This window comes from Cryptomeria japonica, chromosome 11 (genome assembly GCF_030272615.1).
Source record: "Cryptomeria japonica chromosome 11, Sugi_1.0, whole genome shotgun sequence".
In the NCBI taxonomy this organism is placed as follows: domain Eukaryota; kingdom Viridiplantae; phylum Streptophyta; class Pinopsida; order Cupressales; family Cupressaceae; genus Cryptomeria; species Cryptomeria japonica.
In genome coordinates, this window is record NC_081415.1 from 12,987,243 (window position 1) to 13,007,166 (window position 19,924).

Consider the following 19,924-nt stretch of genomic DNA (forward strand, 5'->3'; position numbering starts at 1 on the left):
TAATATATATCCAAATTTACAATAAAAATAACTACAACCATTATATCTAAGTAAAATCTATACACCTGAGTAAAATGGAACCTAGAACAACCTTTTTCCTTTCTAACATATGACCTTTCAATCACAGGCTTTTTGACGTGATCCTATCGATTTTATCAAATATTTGAACTAATACGGATTTTTCTCACTCTCCTTCCATTGTATATTTCTATATGCTTTTCCCAACACCCATATTTAATCACAAATTTCATTGCGGGGATATCGGGTAGTTTTCACCTATAAAATTATTGCATAGAATGGATACACTTTTCTAACTGCAGGAGGACTTTTGTAAGATAATTTGCAGCACTGTAGAGCAGCTATAGAAACTATTACCTACACGATGCTTCAAAAATTTCTGATGCTAATACAAAATAGTGTGACATATACAAAATTTCCCTACAAAATTAGAACGATGCTAAATTGTCTTAGAGCAATAATGATGTTGCATTCTTAAAGTTCAGCAAAAGGTATCCTTCTTTTGTTGATCCCCAAAATAGAAAGTTGGTGTGCGCATGCTTTAAAAGTTTACCAAGTTAAATCTGTTCAAGTGATCTTAAAGTCTAATTTGCATTTTTTAGACAAGGCTTTTAGAATCGAACAAGAATGAAGACTTTGAAGCATCACCTCCCCAACAAGGAAAAATACTATAAATTGATGCCTTATCTTTTTTAATTCAAATTTAATTTTTAAAGAAAACCTTAAATACAAAATATTAAGAGAATAAGGGGGGATGAAACGAAAAATGTAATTTTAAAACTAGTCCACACACCAATGGGACTCTTGGTGTAAGTTATGGAGTTATATCAAATAACTCAACTTCTCAAGGATTGTTTCATTGTTCTCTATTTCACAAGACCCCTCAAGCCAATGCCTTTACTCTCAGATCACTGAGCAAAGTGACTTAGGGATGACAAACATGAGAACGAGGGATATTGATCAATCTAGCATGAATGTATTCTTAGTTATGCATGATACTAAATCTAACATGATTTAAACTAGCATGGATATGATGATAAGATAAAATGGTTAGTAACTAACTATCCTAACATGCTATACTAGTCTAATATGATAATGCTATGGTAATTAGAAATGCTTCTAAAAATTCTTATTTAGATGATTTCTATTCAAAGAGAGGCTAAATGCTTGATTAAAATGATTTGGATTAGATGCTTAGTAAAATGTCTATAAGTTTGATACTAAAGACTTGGATATGAAAATGAGAGAAGGAGGGTTCTATTTATAGGAAAAGCAGGGCAATGCATGATCAAGATTGGATAATCTTATCAAGGGTCGGGATTGAAAGCTATCAATCCATGTTTACAATTTTCACCAATGAAATGGTGACAATTGTCAACATAAGACTGCTTGAGAGGAGATGTAAGAAGCATTAAATGCTTGAGAAGACCTCATGGTTACCTTAAGAGGTAAGGGTTAAGCTTATGTTAGGATTAGCCATTGGATAAAGCTTTTATCCAAAGGATAAACTCTTGTGAAAGGGTTAAAGGGATAACCATGGTCAAAGTAATGAATGCTTGATGAGACCCTTGGGTTAGATGAGGGTTGAGTTAGAGAGAAAGTCTCTAATCATGCAAGAGGGTTGAGTTAACCATTCTTGGTTTGGAAGACTTTCAAGGTTAACTTGTTGAAGACATAAAGCTTTTAATGGCTATTGAAGACTTTGAGGGTTTCAGAAGTGACTTCCCTTTGCTTAGGGATGTGACAATATTTAGGGGATGGGTTAGGCTAAATTGGAAGGGATTAGAATAATTTAGAAGGGGGTTTAGGGAGGCAAGTGGGAGATGTAGGAGAATGCAAGTGGATGGAGGGTAATTTTAATTAAAATAAATTACTTTATTTCAACTAAAAATAGATGCAACTTGCATTAATGCAAGTGAAAAATTAAAATAAATAAATTAGATTTATTTACTTGCAAGGATCAATTTAATTAAAAGGGGAGAAAGGGGAATTAATTAAATAAAGTTATTTATTTAATTAAAAGTTATGAAAGGCTTAGGTGAACTTAATTAAATAAATCAAGTAATTCATTTACTCAAATAGATGAATATAAATAATTTAATGAAATAGAGGAATGAGTTTAAAATGAATATTAAATATTCACTTAAGAAAGTGGTCATTTTTATACATCTACATTTTGCTAATTGGAAAATATAAGTGCATTATGTTTTATTTGGATTATTGTGGTATGTATGAGGGATCATTTGTATTTCTTCCCCTCTTTTGTGATAAATACAAAGGTAGAAAGACTCACCTTCACTCTCATTATCTTTTCCCCTAAATGGTAGGATTATGGATTTAACTTAAGAATCAAATGGTGTATATTAAAGGTAAGAGATTATGTCCAAGATAAAAATGATAGGGATTTTCAACCATGTGAAAATATGAAAGGTGATTCCATTCAAGTGTAAGGTTCTTACTATTCAAAATGGTTGATTAAACTCTCTTTAGTATGGAAGTAACTATGAAACTATCATGCCAAAACATAACCCATAAATAGAACATTCATAACATTTTTGAAAATATAAATCACTAGACAAAGTATGGTAAATAATCCTACCCACTTTGAAATTAGAAATTGTATCTTCCTATAGGTTACATCATGGGCTCATAACCCATAGGTCCTAGGACCACTCTTCTCCTAAAATTAGTAAAATGTTAGATGCTAGATTCATAATGAAAATATTTTTTATCCTAGTCTTAAACATGAGGACGTGTCTAAATTTTTATAGGCGGAAAACCACCTCTAAAGTTTCAAATACTCAATGATCTTTCATAGTGAAAAAATGGTTATGCTTAGCTATGCTATATATTTTGAAGATTCTATGGTTGCAACAAAATAAATTAAAAGAAAACATAAGCAAGGCCTTGGCTTATCTTCACAAGTTATATTCCATCTCAAGGTTAATAATATTTTGGTAGATAATAGTTATATACTCAAATTAAAAAAATATTGTACTGCATTTTGAAAGAAATGGGAAAAACAACAAATAAAGTGTATATGGTCTCTTTGAATGATAAATCTTTCTACGGATCACTACTATATAGTTTTCTTGTAAATTTTATCATGAATTCCCTATAAAACAACAATCTCTAACCATCATCAGAAGGTACCAATATCCTTGTCAAGTGTCATCTCGTCAAACATGGGTGTATATAAATCATCATTGGTCTAGATAAACTAACTTTTAAAACCAACCTTCATCCTTGGATTAAAATAAAGGAACGATTAAACCCAATTTTATGTTTTAATAATTTGATATTTTTTAAATATTTTAAAGATGTTTGGCAAGATTACCATATTTAAATTTAATTTGTACTTTGTTATTGGACTTGATCAACCCAATAACTTTGTACATATTTTCCATTTGATATATGAAGGATATTCATGTAGGCTAGAATGCATGAATATTGTCATATCATCTTGGAATGTATGTTGAGTATATAGATTGTATTTTAATAAATTATGGGTGACCATATATATAAGACATGCATGGTAAGCATTGTGTGCTCACAAAAGGAGCTACATGAATGAGTAAAATGATTAAACACATAAACTATAATAAGTTCTTCAAATGCATGATATATTCTGAAAACATCTATATAATTCTTATAAAAAAAATTCATTAGAAAAATGACTATTGAACTTGTGTATTTAAAAATGAATATTTAAAAGAAGCTCTTGAATTAAATGATGAAAAAAATGTAGGTAAATTAAAATAGAAATACAAAAATAATCAAGTATGCAAATATTCAGTTAATGACTACATGTTTCTCTTTGAGTTGTGAAATGTTATGGGAATTTTTCCCATGAAAGAATTTGTAATAAAAGAATATATAAATTTCAAATTAATTAAGAAACATTATTATTATGAAAGGGTGTGACTTTTGTAACCACCCTTGGGGTATTATTAAGAAACCATAAATTAATAGAGAATGGGGGAGGAGGCACAAAGAATAATACAGAGAAGGATAAATTGAAAGGAGCACAAGAGAGGGGATAGTTAAGGTCTGGTGGTTGGGCATTGGGCATTGGAGAAGGGGTATACAGTGTGTGTCTAACTCTAGGTACATCGTACACTCGAGAGTGTCTTGGTCAGGGTTGTGTTTATTTCATGTCATGAAGGCATGTGGGGTTCTCTGTAAGAACCATGTCCTCCTAGAGTGCTTCCTCGCTTGAAAATCCTAGGCCTGTAACTAATCCTTTGTGTGCCAGAAAGAAGTCTCTTTGTGATTTACAGATATGTATTAATCGATTTTATTTAGTCATTTCCCTAATATTTCACTATTGCAAATTATTATCTCAAAGCTTTATTATTGATTATTGATGTTAATTTATGTTTATAATCAAAGCTCATCTTTAATATAATTTATAATTGCAGCATAAATGTTTTGAATGTTCATTCAATATAAAACATAAACTTATCAGTAATTAGTTTATTGTTACCTTGAATAATTACTATTGGAACTTTATTTAAATATTGTGCAAACTATTCATAATAAAAGTAAATTAAAAACCTTACTATTAAATTATTTATTGTACATAAAAGGTTAATTACATTAGATTTAGCTTAATATTTTATTTATACAATCTGTTGCTAATGGCAAAATTAACCATAGAGAAAAGTACCATCACACTCTCGGCTCTAGTCATCTGCTCCTTCTGAATAGAAATTTCCTCATTAACTCTTTTGAGGCCCTCGACACCGTTATACATGGCTACATTGCTAACCTCCACCAAACCCTTAAGTTTACTTTTCATCTCTTGTATTTCATTCTCCAACCTATCGATTTTAGCTTCATGTTTAGTCTTTATAACCTTAATATCTTTCATAATTTCTTTGGACAACTTCAGGAGTTTGTCAATCTTATCTTGAGCTGGATTCTCAGTGAAGGTGTCAATGAAATCCTTAATTCCCTATTTCAAGAAATTAATTTCCCTAAAAACCCAACGGAAGCACTTCTCTTGATTCGTCAGCGAATTCTCCAGGAGCTTATCAACATCCTTTTCATCATCTTTAGTCTCATTGGGATCCACATTGAGGGGGATGTCAAGTTTAATTTCATTATCCTCCTTGTCAAGGATCTCCACCTTTCTTCCAATCTTATATTTTTTCAGATTTTGTGGGCCCAAGATGTGGGGTTGCGAAACAGGGGATTTCTTTTTTACAGCCCATCTAGATGGGTTTTTTCTAGTGCTACTAGTACCAGGAGTGGTCTTCTACAAGGGACCCTAATCCTTCGAGTGTTTATAATCTTAGTCATCTGACACATGGACATCATTCCAATCCATATCCATTTCACCCTCTGCATCATCAAACTTCATATCTAAAACATCGTGCACCTCCTAGCTAGCTAAAGACTTAGGGTTTTTTAGAACAGGAGAGGGTTTAACCTCATGAGATTTAGAATACTCCATAATTAGGAGGATTAAACCCTCATGTAGAACCAGATTATCCTCATTCTTAAATTGCTTATGAATGGATAGCTCCAGAGAAGATTAAAAATAAAACGGAATGGAAATTTTTTTTTCGTGCCTAAAATGATTCAAAATCATGAAATGGTAAGAAAAGATGTTAGCAAAGAAGACATCAAGGGTTATGTACCTCATTATGAACTCTTCCATGTCTTCCTAGAGACTTTGAACGTCCAACTTATTGTATTCACCATTTGGTTTCTTCTTAACCCTTCTTCTTTCACTCAATTTTTCATATAAAATTGAGAGGGCTTATTTCATATTCTTTCTTTGCCTGGAAAATTTCCTACCCTCCATATTGAGCCCAAAAATCTCAACAATAAAGGGTTCATCAATTCTGAACTCTGCCCCATGCACATGTAGTACCCCACTACCCAATTTTTCACAAACAAATTCGTGAGATTATGGTTTTGTCCATGGAGTTTTCGAACAAAGGGCTTCATTTTCCCATCTACGACTTCCCTCCAGACCTCCTCATTTTTCTCCCAAAGCTCATACGAGGACAGTGCCACTCTATTCTTGTCTCCCCCCATTAGGTTACTACCTCTATAATTCTTTCTAGTGACACCAAAACTAGGCTTCAGACATGCGCAAAACAAACAAAACTATAGGAACAATCTAGAAATTTGCCTTCACTTCTTTCTATGAGAAGTCCTACACATGTGATCTATCATCATTAGTGCTCAAGCGAAGAGAGGTTTTTGGCGTCCTTCCTCACCAACTCACACAACTAGAATGGAAAGCAATCCCCTTCCCGCCACCACTTTTCACCATCTCTAGCCACACCAAGATTAGCCACGTGGTCTACAGGCCTGTTATGCTCTCTCAAAATGTGGGAGATTTTAATAGCCTTGAATTTGGTCATCATTTCAAAACAATCCTACATTGAATAGTTAATCATCCAGCTATAATTGTCCAGCTAGGAGGAGATATTTTGTTCAAACAATTTATTATATTTAACAAATCACTCTCCAACAAGACCTTCTTAAATCCTTCGTGGCTAGCCATTTTAAGCCCAATGTAGGCTACATTTTCCTTCACAAAATGGTTTTTCTGAGTGCCCAATGGGAGTGTTGATGCTGAGACAAGCTTGCCATTGTAATCATGCACAACTCTCCCACAACCTATCAGCCTAGGATTATCTTTGGCCACCCTGTCAACATTAATCTTGATCCACCCTCTCGGAGGAGCAATCCAAGCAATGTTGGGTCTTATGTGTTTTATTTTGACAGTGGGTCTAGAAATATCCCAGTCAATGTGCCATATGTTGATGATATCCCAATCCATTTTTGAAGAGCTAATAGTCGGATCATACTTTTAGGATAGACAAGAAGCAATGAAATTTTCCTTAATAGAGGATTGAATACGGCAAGAAACAACCACAACTAGAGAATCTTTGTCTCTAAAAATGTGGTTATTTCTTTCCTTCCAAATGCCCCAGGCCACATGAGGAAACATAAAATTCCATAGAAACTGAAGAGCTTGATTTTTCAAGGGGCATGACCATTGAAGGCGGCATTCCAGTAGACTAAAGGGGAGGCACAAACTAATACCCCATATGTCAAAGAAGTGGGCCCAAATCTCCTGAATAAAAGAGCGATGTAGTAAGAGATGAGCAATATCCTTAGCCCCTTCCTTACAAAGAAAGAAATGATTAGGCAACGACATCCCCCTTCTGCATATATTATCAATGGAAATCAGTTTATTCAACATAAACAACCAAAATAAAATGTTAATTGTAGGGATCAAGAACTTATTCCAGAGACAAGAACAAAATAGGGTCGGAGCAAAGGATCTAGATAGAAGAGAAAAGGCCTAAGAGACAGAAAAGCCACCAGATGAAGAGCCCACCCAGATGAGAGAATCTTCAATGGGAATAGAAAGAATGTGGATAAAAGAGAGCCATTTCTAGAAAGGGAGGAGCAGCATATCCAAGCTAGAAAAGACAATCCAACTACCCTCTTGAATGTAATAAGCAACCCAAAAGCCAATATGATCTTTACACTTCTCCATAAAAGGAATTGCCTGACTGCAATCAATTAAGGGACAATCTCCAACCCACCAATCTTCCCAGAAATGAATATTTTGACCATTACCAAGGCACCACTTTGAAACTTTAGAGATGAGGGATCTGGTATTGAGAAATCTTGACCAAAGGCTAGAAGCATTTTGGGCCATGTAGAGACCTTTAAGAATATCTTGAGAAGTTCGAAAAGAGCGAAGGTACTTATTAACAATAATAGAAGTCTATTCATTAGACTCCTTAATTTCTCTCCACAATTGCTTGCCCAACAAAGCCATATTAAAATCATGGATATGTCTGATGGCAAGACCACCGAGTTTCTTTGGCATGTAGACTTGGCCCCAAGCAACCAAATGAAGTCAGTTTTTAGATTTAGTACTTGTCCACAAGAAATTCTTCTGGATCTTTTCAATTTGATTAGAAAATTTGGCAAGGATTTTAAAAAGACTCATAGCATAAACTAGGAGATTCTACAAAGAAGCTTTAATCAATTGAATCTTACCTGCTTGGCTCAATAAGGGACCCTTCTAGCCTGCAAGTTTTTTCTAGAACCTATCAATCAAATTAGACCAAACAACATCCAAAGCCAGACCCTGGCAAAGAGGGAGCCCTAAATAGGTATCACAGAAGGAGACCATTTTACACCACAGAACCTCTACAATCTTAATTTATCTGTGAACAGGGGTGTTCAAGAAAAAGATGGAACGTTTAGGGAGACTAATATTCTAACCCAAAACTTTTTCATAAAGAGAGATAATTTGCTTAAAATATTTAGCCTCTGAAACTGATCTTTCCCCTGTCAGCAACGTATCATCCACAAATTGTTGATGGGAACAAATCTGAGGGCCTAAAGATGGTCTGAGACCTTTAAGTCTACCAGCCCAAACTTCCCTAAGGATAATCTTGCTGAGAGATTCTCTCATAATAATAAACAAGAACATCAAGATGGGATCTCCCTACCTGAGACCTCTGGAATCGAAGAAGAAACCAGAAGGAGATCCAATCCTAGATAAAGAGGATAAATTACAAGAAAAATCCAATAGCCAATCAAGGGATATAAGACCCCTGTCAAGTTTGACTTGAATAAGATATGACCCACTCCACCTATTAGACCACGTGAACTTAGACCCATTCAACTCAAGATCTAGCAACCCCATAGCATTGATGAGATCCAAAAGATCCTGCTTGCTATCTTCAAAAATCAAAGCCCCACCAATTTTCTCCATATTTGAGATAGGGTAATTAAAATCCCCCATCAGGATCCATTTTTCATTACTAAAAAGAAGTCTAGATCTTAACAAAGAATTCCATAGAATCTTCCTAGCACTCCTACTATTAGGAGCATAGGTATTGGAAATTATACAAGATGACCCATCTAGAAGATTAGTGATTCTAGTAGCAATGTGATTTAGACTGGAGACAACTGTCGAACCTTGAATAAGTCTAGGATTCCAAAAAGTAGAAATTTCTCTAGAGGCACCATGCACATCAACATGATGAACACCACAATCCTCAAAAATAGCCAACTTCATCATTAAAAGTTTTTTAGAAAGAATTTTAGTTTCTTGTATAAGGAAGATTCTCGATCTATGATCTCGAATCAGATTTAATGGGAGATCATGTTTATGGGGGTGATTCAGCCCCCTTATGTTCCATGAAATGAAATTTATGTAGAATGATCAGGGGAGACAATCCCCATGTCCTTAAGAATTCATTGTGAGCCATCAACAATATCTGACTTAGTTTTCTTGTCTCTATTAAAGAGGTTTGGGGGTCTTCCAACCCCTCTTGGTTCTGAGCCACAATATTCTATATACCTGTTCTTGGTTTTAACACCCATAGATCCTGACGTCACCCCAGCATTTGAGGAGGAGAACTACGATTACAAATCTTAGATCTAACTTCAATAAAAGGATTAGGATCCTCGGCCTCTGGGCCAATATCCGATGGGGAGTTTGGAAGGGAGGCTTCAAAGGAAGAAGAGTTCAGCTAACCCAACTTTACCTGAGAAGAACCCATATCCACAATCAAATTCAAATTTGTCTCCGTAGATACAATGGGAAAGGGGGCACCCAGAATCACCTTATTTTCCTCTAATGGATAGGGGATCTCTCCCTGAATAGGAAATTTTGGAAGTGGAGCCCCAGAATGAGCCTCCTTCAAATCACTCCCCATAAATTCCCCCTGCAACATTTGACAATCCTTATCATTAAGATCTGGAGCCATCATCTCATGAGCCTGTGAACAGAAAGGCACACTAGGTAAATTCACAGCAATAACCAACTCCGAAGATTTTTTCCTCCAAACATTTTTAGCATGATTCTTGGTAGGGCAGTGCCTGGCCCAATGACCAATGTTCTTACAATGAAAGCAAGAAAAAGGAATTGATTCATATTCCACCTTTTGAGTCCATTTCCCAAGTTTTGAGTTAAAAGTGATTTCTTGGGGAAGGTCTGACGATTGCTTAATATTCACATAGATACGAGTATAGACCAATCTTCTTTTAGCAGCAATCATTAGATCCACTGAAAGAAACTCACCAAAACAAGAAGCCAACCCACAAAAGATTTCCTCATCCCAATATTCCAAAGGGAGACCCAACAAGCAAAACCAAATAGGGGCTTCATTTCATTGCCAATCCTTTAGGTTGAAATCGGGTTCCCATTTCTTCAAAGCCAAGGAGGATTTCCCCAATAGACACACTCCTCCAACAAACACTCATTTTAAATCCCCATCACAGGTAAAGGAAAAGGAGAAAAAAATGTTTGTTGTTGCAATAACCTCGATGTGGCCTTTTCCTTTTCATTTATGAGAAACCCATGTCCGAATAGATTCAATATTGGGTCACAGCCCCACAAATTTGCCCACCAAAATAGATTCCATATTGGCCAGATTTTTATCCACAATGCAATCCCGAATAGATATAGAACATATACCAGAAATAGGGTCTACACTGTGAGAAACAAGAGAAACCGACTTAACTTTTGGGTGTGAACCAAATAAAGCTGACCATTTCTTATTGTAGTCAAAAGTAGAGAAGAATCCAGACGCTTGGAAAGATCACTGAGACCCTCAGAACCATAGGAGTTGTCAAAACTATCAGATTAGGCATCATTATGGCACATTGGAATGAGCTGAGTACCACTATCTTAGGAATTCTTGCCGCCCCCATCAACCTTTCCATCCTCATGCTCTTCTCCCAAGATGATCCCCGTGATTCCTCCACCATTTCTGCCTTCACTGTAATTTCCTACCTATTGAAAATTCAAATTTCTAACACCCTCCACCATATGAAGTGATGGAAGCATCGACAGTTAATGGCATGGACAAGTTACATATAAAAGAAATCATCATGCTCCAGTTATTATTGATTATGAATGTAAATTTTGATACTATCCTATTTACATCTTTGTTAAGTAAAGGTGTTAATAATAAATTTACCATAGAATAATTAAGTGAATTTAATATATAATAAATATATTAAATGATAAACACCAACTAAATATCAATATAAACATAAATTAAAAAGAAAATCATGAATAAATAAATAGAAGCATGTAAATAAATAATTAAATCTATAATGTATGGGGAAGGAGTGCAAAATATAAATAATAGGTAATAAATGTTCTAACTATCCCATGAGGGGAGAAAAGAAATAAAACAAGAAAAAGTATTGAAGGAAATAAACACATGGGTAGGAAGGACATGGCAGCAAAATAATTTATTGGAGAAGCTACCTAGCACCAAAATGTAGGACATGAGAGTTAATGAGGATGGCCAAAGGCATGGGAGAGATAAATGTAGGACAAAGGGGAGAGCTCTGCCATTAAAATTTTGTTGCATTCATGTCTATAAAGGATTGTATTGTCAAAAAAAGAAGACACCATGATACTAGGCACGCTTAAAAACCCTATGAACTATCATAATTTAGATTATCAATACATTCATTTTGAGCTAGGAAAGACAAAAAAAATGTGAGGGATTGCAGTGATGGTGAAGAACAAGGAAGAAATTTGTAGGTTCATGCATTGGAAAACCCTAGGACTCCATTAATCTAAGTTCATTTCTTTTAATTGAGATTCTAATTTCTATTATGGTCCAATGAATAGATTTTAAATATAAGTAATCAAATATTCTATTGTGAATGTTGTTTGTGTATTTAGCTTAGAAAAAAACTTAAATTGCCTTACCCTACTGATTTGCAACACCCTATTTATAATATTAATATTTTCATATGCAAGTTAATCTAGAACCCTTCATTTTGGCTACTGATTCTCTTTGTTTATCATGTCTCTAAATTTTTTAGTGCATCAACAATGGTTTGGGTTGGGTCACACATTTTCCATAGTGAATGATAAATTTGAAGAAATCCATCATAAATTCCAACACTTCATAGCTTTCTCTGCAGTCATGAATTATGATAGGTACATTAAACAAATCAACTACTAGATATATAAATTATCATACTAGTTGCGAGGAAATTTAGAGGTATTAATTTGGGAGTTGGATCATGTTAAAATTAAAGCATATAATTATTTTTGTAGAGCAACAATATATCTCCATAGATGTTAATATCAAACCTTTATAATAAGATAGCTGAAATAAAAATAGTTCAAACAACCCAGTCTTTTCAAACTCATTTTTGTAATGTATCACTTTCTAAATCTCATGTGTTGGAGTATTGCATATTTAGTTGCATAGATTGGAATCTACTTATTTGAACTCTTCAAATTAAGTAATGAAGTGGAATGACAAAATTAAGTACATTCACTAAAATGTAAAATCAAGACTACCTTGTATACGATAGCACTAAATATACATATATACTTTATAATAGAAAAATCTCAAAGAATAAACTCATAGTAACAAAAAAATTCTACCTCAATGGTCTTGTCTTGCCAATATTACTAGATCCTTGGTGATGAATCTGAGTACACAACTACATTAATTATTTTAATGAAAACTATATTTAATTATGGTGTAAGCAACAAACTGCTAAATCAGTGTTGGCCAGATAAAATGATATATTCAATTATGAAATGTTTAATCCATTGCACATTTGAAATTGATAAGGTATTATAAACCTTATAAGGTTGGAAGTAGGATGGTTCATCTTAAAAAAAATGAAAGTTTTAGTTGATATTACTTTAAACTAAGAGTCATTAGAAAAACATGCCCATTATTAAAACACATTTTGGAGCCCATTCATAGCTGGAATATAAACATAGAACAACTATAATACCCTTCAAATCCTAAAATGGTAGTAGAAACTATCATTGTTGTGTTTCAAGTTGACTACCTGATTGGCTTTGTTAGAAACATAGGCTCCTTCTAGTTTAATAACAACCTAGTAACTAGTGTGATTGAATATATTATGAAACCCACATGTTAGGGCAGCACAAGTTGGAGGTGATGAGGAGAGAGCGGCTCCTAGGCAGGTTAGCTAGCAAAGAGATGAGTGGGGATGCAGAGAGGGATATGCTCAGAGAGAGCAAGGAGTACCAGATGTAGTACGGTCTTTGAGATCGAGGTTGATAGGTTTGCAGTCATAGTTGATAGTGGTGTAGATGCAGCTTGCAAAGCGAGACCGACATCTTGTAGATGGTAGAGCAGAATGTGATGCTCTTCAGCATGAACTTTTGCATCAAATGAGTCCTGCAGCCTATTATGTCATAGCTTAAAGTGTAGGGGTCCCAGTAGTGCAATAGGTTGTTCTGTATTCTCATTATATGGCTCGATTTGAGGGAGCTAGGGCACCCAGATAGGACGTTGGTCAACAAGAACCACCTCCTCCACCTGGTGATGAGGGAGAGGTAGAGAGATAGATTTATTATATCTCCTAGATTTTGTTATATACCCCATTTTTGTAGCATATACGATTCTTTCTCCGGTGAGACATTGTATTTGACAGTTGATATCATTTGTACTTTGAGACACTAAGATTATGATGATATATACGAGCTCTTGATTTTATTTCATCGTACTTGTGTTGATTGATTATGAGATGTCTTTCTATATGTATGCATATCTTTTCAGTATGGATGTATGTAATGCAGATCAATATGGATGATTGTTTTTTTTGTTTCTTATATGCAAATAAATGATGAAAATGAGTAACTAGTAATGTAAATGTTTAGTTTATTTTTTTATGTAATAATATGAATGTTAATAAATATATGAAATGTATGAATCTATAGAAGATGCTCATGTATGAATCTAACATCTCAATACACAACTAATCAATCGAAGAAATGATGTTGAAAAATATACCACTTAGCTAAGAAATGACGATTGCTTCAAACTCTTATTCAAAAGATAAAGAGATCATTGTTATCATACCGAAATCACTTAAAATACATAAAATTTAGAATAAATGCAACTTAAACTTAGTCACTGGATTTGGTATGCTTAATTTTCATCATTGAGCATTTTACAAACACAGGAGGAAAAATAGAGTTCCTTTCTTTCATATACAATATTAATTAGCTTGTCTGCAATGACCCTTTTTTCGTTCATATCCTTGGACAGATTACGCACGCATATGGATTGCACATTAAAGATATGTAAAGCGGAAAATCGCGATCGAACCCTAGTTGCTCTCCCCTCTTCCAACTCCGAGGAGAGAGAAGGGAGGTTGCTAGGGTTGATGGTTTTCACTTAAGGGAGAGACTTTACATTCAAAAGAGGGGTTGAAACCCACAAGATCCAATCCCACACAAGGCAAGATTGGATGCTAAATGAGTTTCAAGGGTTAAGAAAGCAAGGCTACCCTCTTTTGTAAAGAATGTTGATAGAAGAATTAAGCTAGGAATGCATAGAAAGTGACAAAGATTCGCTTATAAACTGAGATAGGGATATAGGATGAAGCTGCGGACTTGGAATTAGCAGTAAAATGTCGATACGGCACTGTCCTGCAAATTTGAGCAAAAGTTGTCGGGACAATGGCGCCCGGCGCCACGGTCCTCCGAAAAATCTGCGAAACAAAGGGGGATCAGTTTGTCTCTGCACAAGGATTCTAGATCTTCAATTTCAACCGCATACCTGCAACCTACACACAGAAAAGCGAAGACGATTGGGGGGTTAGGGATTAGGGGTTTGCCTTTAGGTCAAACCCCGGTTTTGGAATTAACCAAGAAATGAGAAATGCTATAAATGTAAATGTATGTAATGTAAAACAAGTACTAATACCTTGTTGTAAGGATGTTTGTATCCTTATGTGCGAAGGTATAGATGTTGTATGTAGTAATATGTGATCTCCTCTTCAATGGTTGAATCCTTGTCTTGAATGCAACACTTAGCCTTGAATGGAGACTTAGAAGGAATGCTTGAATGCTTAAATGCTTGAATGCTTGAATGTTTGAGTATCGTTTCCACGCCTTTTCCATCATATCAAATGAAAGAGGAAAATGTAGTTTATATACTTGTCAATTAGGGTTAATAGACCGATTTTCCCAACCTTAGGCCGACCAGGGAAGTTAATTTTCCAATTTGCAAACATAAAGACCCGAAGTCCAAAAGAGACCGGGCCCAAAATAGGACCCAGGGACCAGGGCGCTGGGTGCCATGGTCCTGGGGGACCAGGGCGCTGAGCGCCCTGGTCCTGAAGGACTAGGGCACTGGGCGCTCTGGTCCCACCTCCCGGGACAGCAGGGTGCAAAGGAGGTTCAGGCCAGGGTGCTAGAAAATGCAGTTTTTGGTGTCAAAAATAGGTTTTGGGGTCTCCATTCAGGTTGCGTGTTGCGTCACCATCGTGAAGACTGAAATGCAGTCGAAATTGCAAGTGTCACAATTTTAGGACGCTACATTTAGCCCCCACTTTAGCGGGAGTATGTATGCTCATACTTCCGGTAAAGTACAAGGAAACAACATTGAAAGACTTTCACCACGTCAAGAAGGCAAGACACACCAAGCCCCCAGTGGACTAAGGATCTTACGACTTCGATTAACAAAGTAAAAGGGAAGATCACGAGGGAGAACCATGACTGTCAGTAGTAAGGTTCCCTCACTATGAGTCATGCAAGAAAAATACCAAAAATTTTCAAGGAAAAGCTAAGTTTGCCAAGAAATTTTCAAGTATCTTGAAGGGATAGACAGGGTGTATGCCCCCCTACGTTAAAGCGATCGCACACGCCTCAACGGGGGTGATTGTTTTAACGTAGTGATACACATAAGAGATGAGAAGGGAAAGGAGCACGTTATCACAAAGATTTAGCCCCCAAGTGTGAGATAAACCCAAGGATAATAGACACAAAACACAAAGCACGAGGTGACTTCTCTTTCCTCGGGGTCAGTATGCTATATGATAGTTCATGTATATATATCATATGTATGTATGCATAATTGTTCTTCATTCCCCAATCAAGGAAGGTCACCTAGAAGAAGGGAACACATGTGTCTTTTGAGTCAACATGAGAGAGACCAAAAGAGATCTCAATGCTTTGCATCGTCCTCAAGTAGACAACACTAAGGACAACAAATAGAATAATGAGAATAACATATAGAAGAAGTAACAAAAGAGAGGGGGAAAGAATCTGCTATGCTAATGAAACTAGTCTAGCACGTCATCTACCCCCCGATCTTGCTGATCAATGTTTCGGGAAGGCAGGGAACACGCTAGAGGAGGAACATCCACCATAGCAGATGGAGCTATCACAAGATCCAAACAAGGGCTATGTTCATGTCCCGAGCCACGTTGTTCTTGTCTAGGAGCTAGGATAAGTGCTTTAGAAAATTCATTAGATAAATGGTTATCAATATCAACAAGTTCATATTCACTATCAGAAGCAAGAGGAGTAGCATTTTCATCATGAATAATATTTTCATCAAGATCATCATCAAGATTTATAAAAATAGGATCTTTAACTCGCACAGGATCAAGACCATCATGCATCTTATGTTTAGGAGATTTAGGCTCAATTTCCGGCTGAGGAGAAAATGGAATAATGCTTGTTGAAGGTGTTTTTGGAGATTGCAAAGTTTGAGAAGCAGCTGCTTGAGCCCTAAGACAACGCTTTCGTCGGCGTTCACGTGCAGAACGATTTCATCTAGTCTTAGTAGGAAGTGAAGAAGATTGAGGAGGAGGAATGTTCTCATCCCTATCACTTGGGTGTTTAGGTTGTGGTCTCTTAGGCTGGATAATAGGAGAAGAAGAAGGTCTCTTCTCTCTATAAAAAGAAGGAGGAGGAACTGCTCCATATAAAGGAGGAATTTTTGGTTTAGGAAGGAGACCAAGTCCATCATGACGAGGAGGTATAGGTCTACTTTTAGAAGGTTTATTAGGCATAGACATAGTCACATCCATAGGAACGGGTTGGGAATCTTCTTGAGGAAAGACATTAGTTTTATCTTTCAAAGGAAGAACTTCCTTCTCAAGAATGATAGGAATATCAAGTTTGGGTGTTCTAGGTTCACTTAAAGATAGGATCATATCTGTTTTCCACTTTTGATAAGATTTGAAAAGATGATCACCTCGCAGAGGAAGAGACTGGAATTGTTTAGGCCAAAAGTAATCAATAGGAACACTAGAAGTTCTTTCAGCTGGTTTAAAGAGACTATGATTGACAGTAACAACTTCACCATTATGGGGAAATTTCAAACATTTATGAATAGGAGAAGCAATAGCTTTCATGGAAGATAGCCAAGGATAGCCAAGCTTCACACGAAATTGTTCGGATGAAGGAATAATAGCAAAGTTCACATCAAGAGATTTGTTACAGACTTCAATAGGCAATGTAATAGAACCAATTGCAGGAGAAGAGAATGCACCAAATAGTTTCACAATCACATCTGTTTTTTCATAGATCACTTGATTCAATTGCAAAGTAAAGAGGAATTCTTTAGTAATAACATTAACCATGCACGAAGGATCAATAAGCACTCCACGGCAAGGTGTATTCTTGACTTCTGCAACTATGTATAAAGGACCATCAGGTGCTCTAATGGTTTCACTAGAATCAAATGTGATGGAAGGTTCTTTAGGGTTTTCTTGCTGCTCTACAAAGTTAATCACATTTGGAGTCATAGACACAAGACCATCAGATGAGAGAGAGGAATCATTAGCCTCAATCGCATTAGAGGTATGAGAAGGTAATGGATCAGTAAAAATCTGAAGATTTTGGTTAGGAGGAGCTACAGATGTGTTGCCTTTATCATTCACTCTAGAAACAGAGATAGTATTATTATCAATCAAATCTTGAATTTTACCCTTTAAAGAAAAACATTTTTCAGTATCATGCCCAGGCTGATGATGAAAATGACAAAAAGCTTTGTTATCAAAATAAGGTGAAGTAATCTTTGCAGGATCAATTTGCCTTATAGGAGGAAGAGTAAGCACATTTTGTTCCAATAACTTATTCATAATACTATGTAATGATTCATTCAAAGGAGTATACTTTCTTTCTTTCTTGAAAAACTTAGAAATAGGAGGCACACCTGATGCTGCATTCACATTGTTGTTGATGATGTTTTCATTGAATTTGATGGAATCTCTGTTCGGTTTAAACTTCCCAAATGGTTGTTGACTGCTATCACCCTTATCACTCGGAGCCATAGGATGTGATTGTTCCATTTGACTCACAGTCAGTTGATAATTGTGAAGAGTTGCACACAACTGTTGGAAAGAAGTAAACTCAGAAAATAGAAGTTTGTCTCGAATATCTTTTTGTAAATTAGAAATAAAGATTCTTTGAATATCATTATCAGGCACTGGAAAAGAAATTTGAGCATACAAATTCTTATATCTACCAATGAAATCAGTCACTTTTTCTTTAACACCTTGTTTACAATGCATTAAATCAATCAAAGTAACTTTAGGACTTATATTGTTTTGAAATTGTTGAATGAAAGCATTTGCAAGTTGTTCGAAAGAAGTAATAGAATAAGAAGGCAACGAGCAATACCATTGTAGGGCTTTGTCTCTTAATGTTCTAGTAAACAGTTTTGCAAGCAACCTTGGGTCATAAGCAAAATCAGTACATATTGTTTGAAAAGTCTTAACATGTGTTAGAGGATCACCTTTACCATTATAAAGCTCCAAATGCAGGATTTCAACATGTTTAGGAGGGATAGCTCGAACAATGTCAAGAGAAAGTGGGCTCGCAACATCAAATGTGGGCACACTAAACTTAGATTGATTCATAGAGGCAATTTGTTGCTGTAAAGAAGAGACAGTTTGTGCAAGATTATTAATGGTTGCTTTAGTCGAAGAATTCATATTAGATGTGTTAGATTGAGATGGAGGTGTTATGTTATTGAAAGAAGGTAAAGAGTAAGGTGGTGGGACTCTATGATAATTAGTCATAGGAGATAATTGGACAGGAGGAACACTACAAGGAGGAATGGAATGGTTAAATGAATTGCCCCCTTGTGTCATGTTCATTTGCGGAGATGTAATAGGAACACTCATTGAAGGGATGAATGACAAAGTCGGATTAAATGAAGGAAGAGGATTAATTGAAGGAGGATTGCCCCCATGACTGGTAATCACAGGAGGAATGTCTTGTATAGAAGTAGTCATTATGTTTGATGTAAAGGTAGGTATGCTAGTAATAGAAGTTGTCAAAGGAATAGAATGATTAACTTGAGTAGGAGGTTGTGTATAACCTAAAGTTTCGGCACAACTCTTCATAGGCATCACATTCGAATTCACAATGTGTGAAATACCACGCAAGATATCAATTCCATTCTTATCACTTTGAAGCATATGTTTTAGACCCTCAATTAAAGGAAGAGCTTGACTATCGGGATTCTCATGAGACATCCATTGGTGAAAATCATCAAATTGATTATCCAATTTCGAAAGTTGTTCTACAGAAACCTCATGGAGAGCTTCTTCATCATTAGGAGGATTAGAGGAATTTCCCATGTCCTCGTTAAAAAGGCTACTCAAATTAGGTTCCATCTCCTCGGTAGTTAAACCTCGGAAAGACTTAATTCTACGGCTTCGTCTAATGGGAATAGTGGAAGTAGGGCTTATTGTTGTAAAACTCATGCACTAGAAAGAGAGAGAAGATTTTGAATTCAGAGGTAGCAATTTTCGGTAAAATCAGCCAATTTTCTAGATTTAAGCTGTTAAATGTGATCACGACAGTCTCCCGAAATTTCAAAAAAAATGTCAGGGACCGTGGCGCTCGGAGTGCACACGGTCCCGACGACTTTTTTCGAATTTTGCAGGGATGAAAGTTATAATGATTTTAGAGCTAATCTGAAAAAATTGAGGGATTTTATGATCTGTAGATAGGCCAAATTAAAGTTGAAATCTCAAAATTGAACACTACCAAGATTGTCGAAAAATGCAAAAATTTGAATTTTGAAAAAGAGAGGGAAACTGAAATTTTGAATTTTATGATTTTAGAGGGAATGTCAAGAGC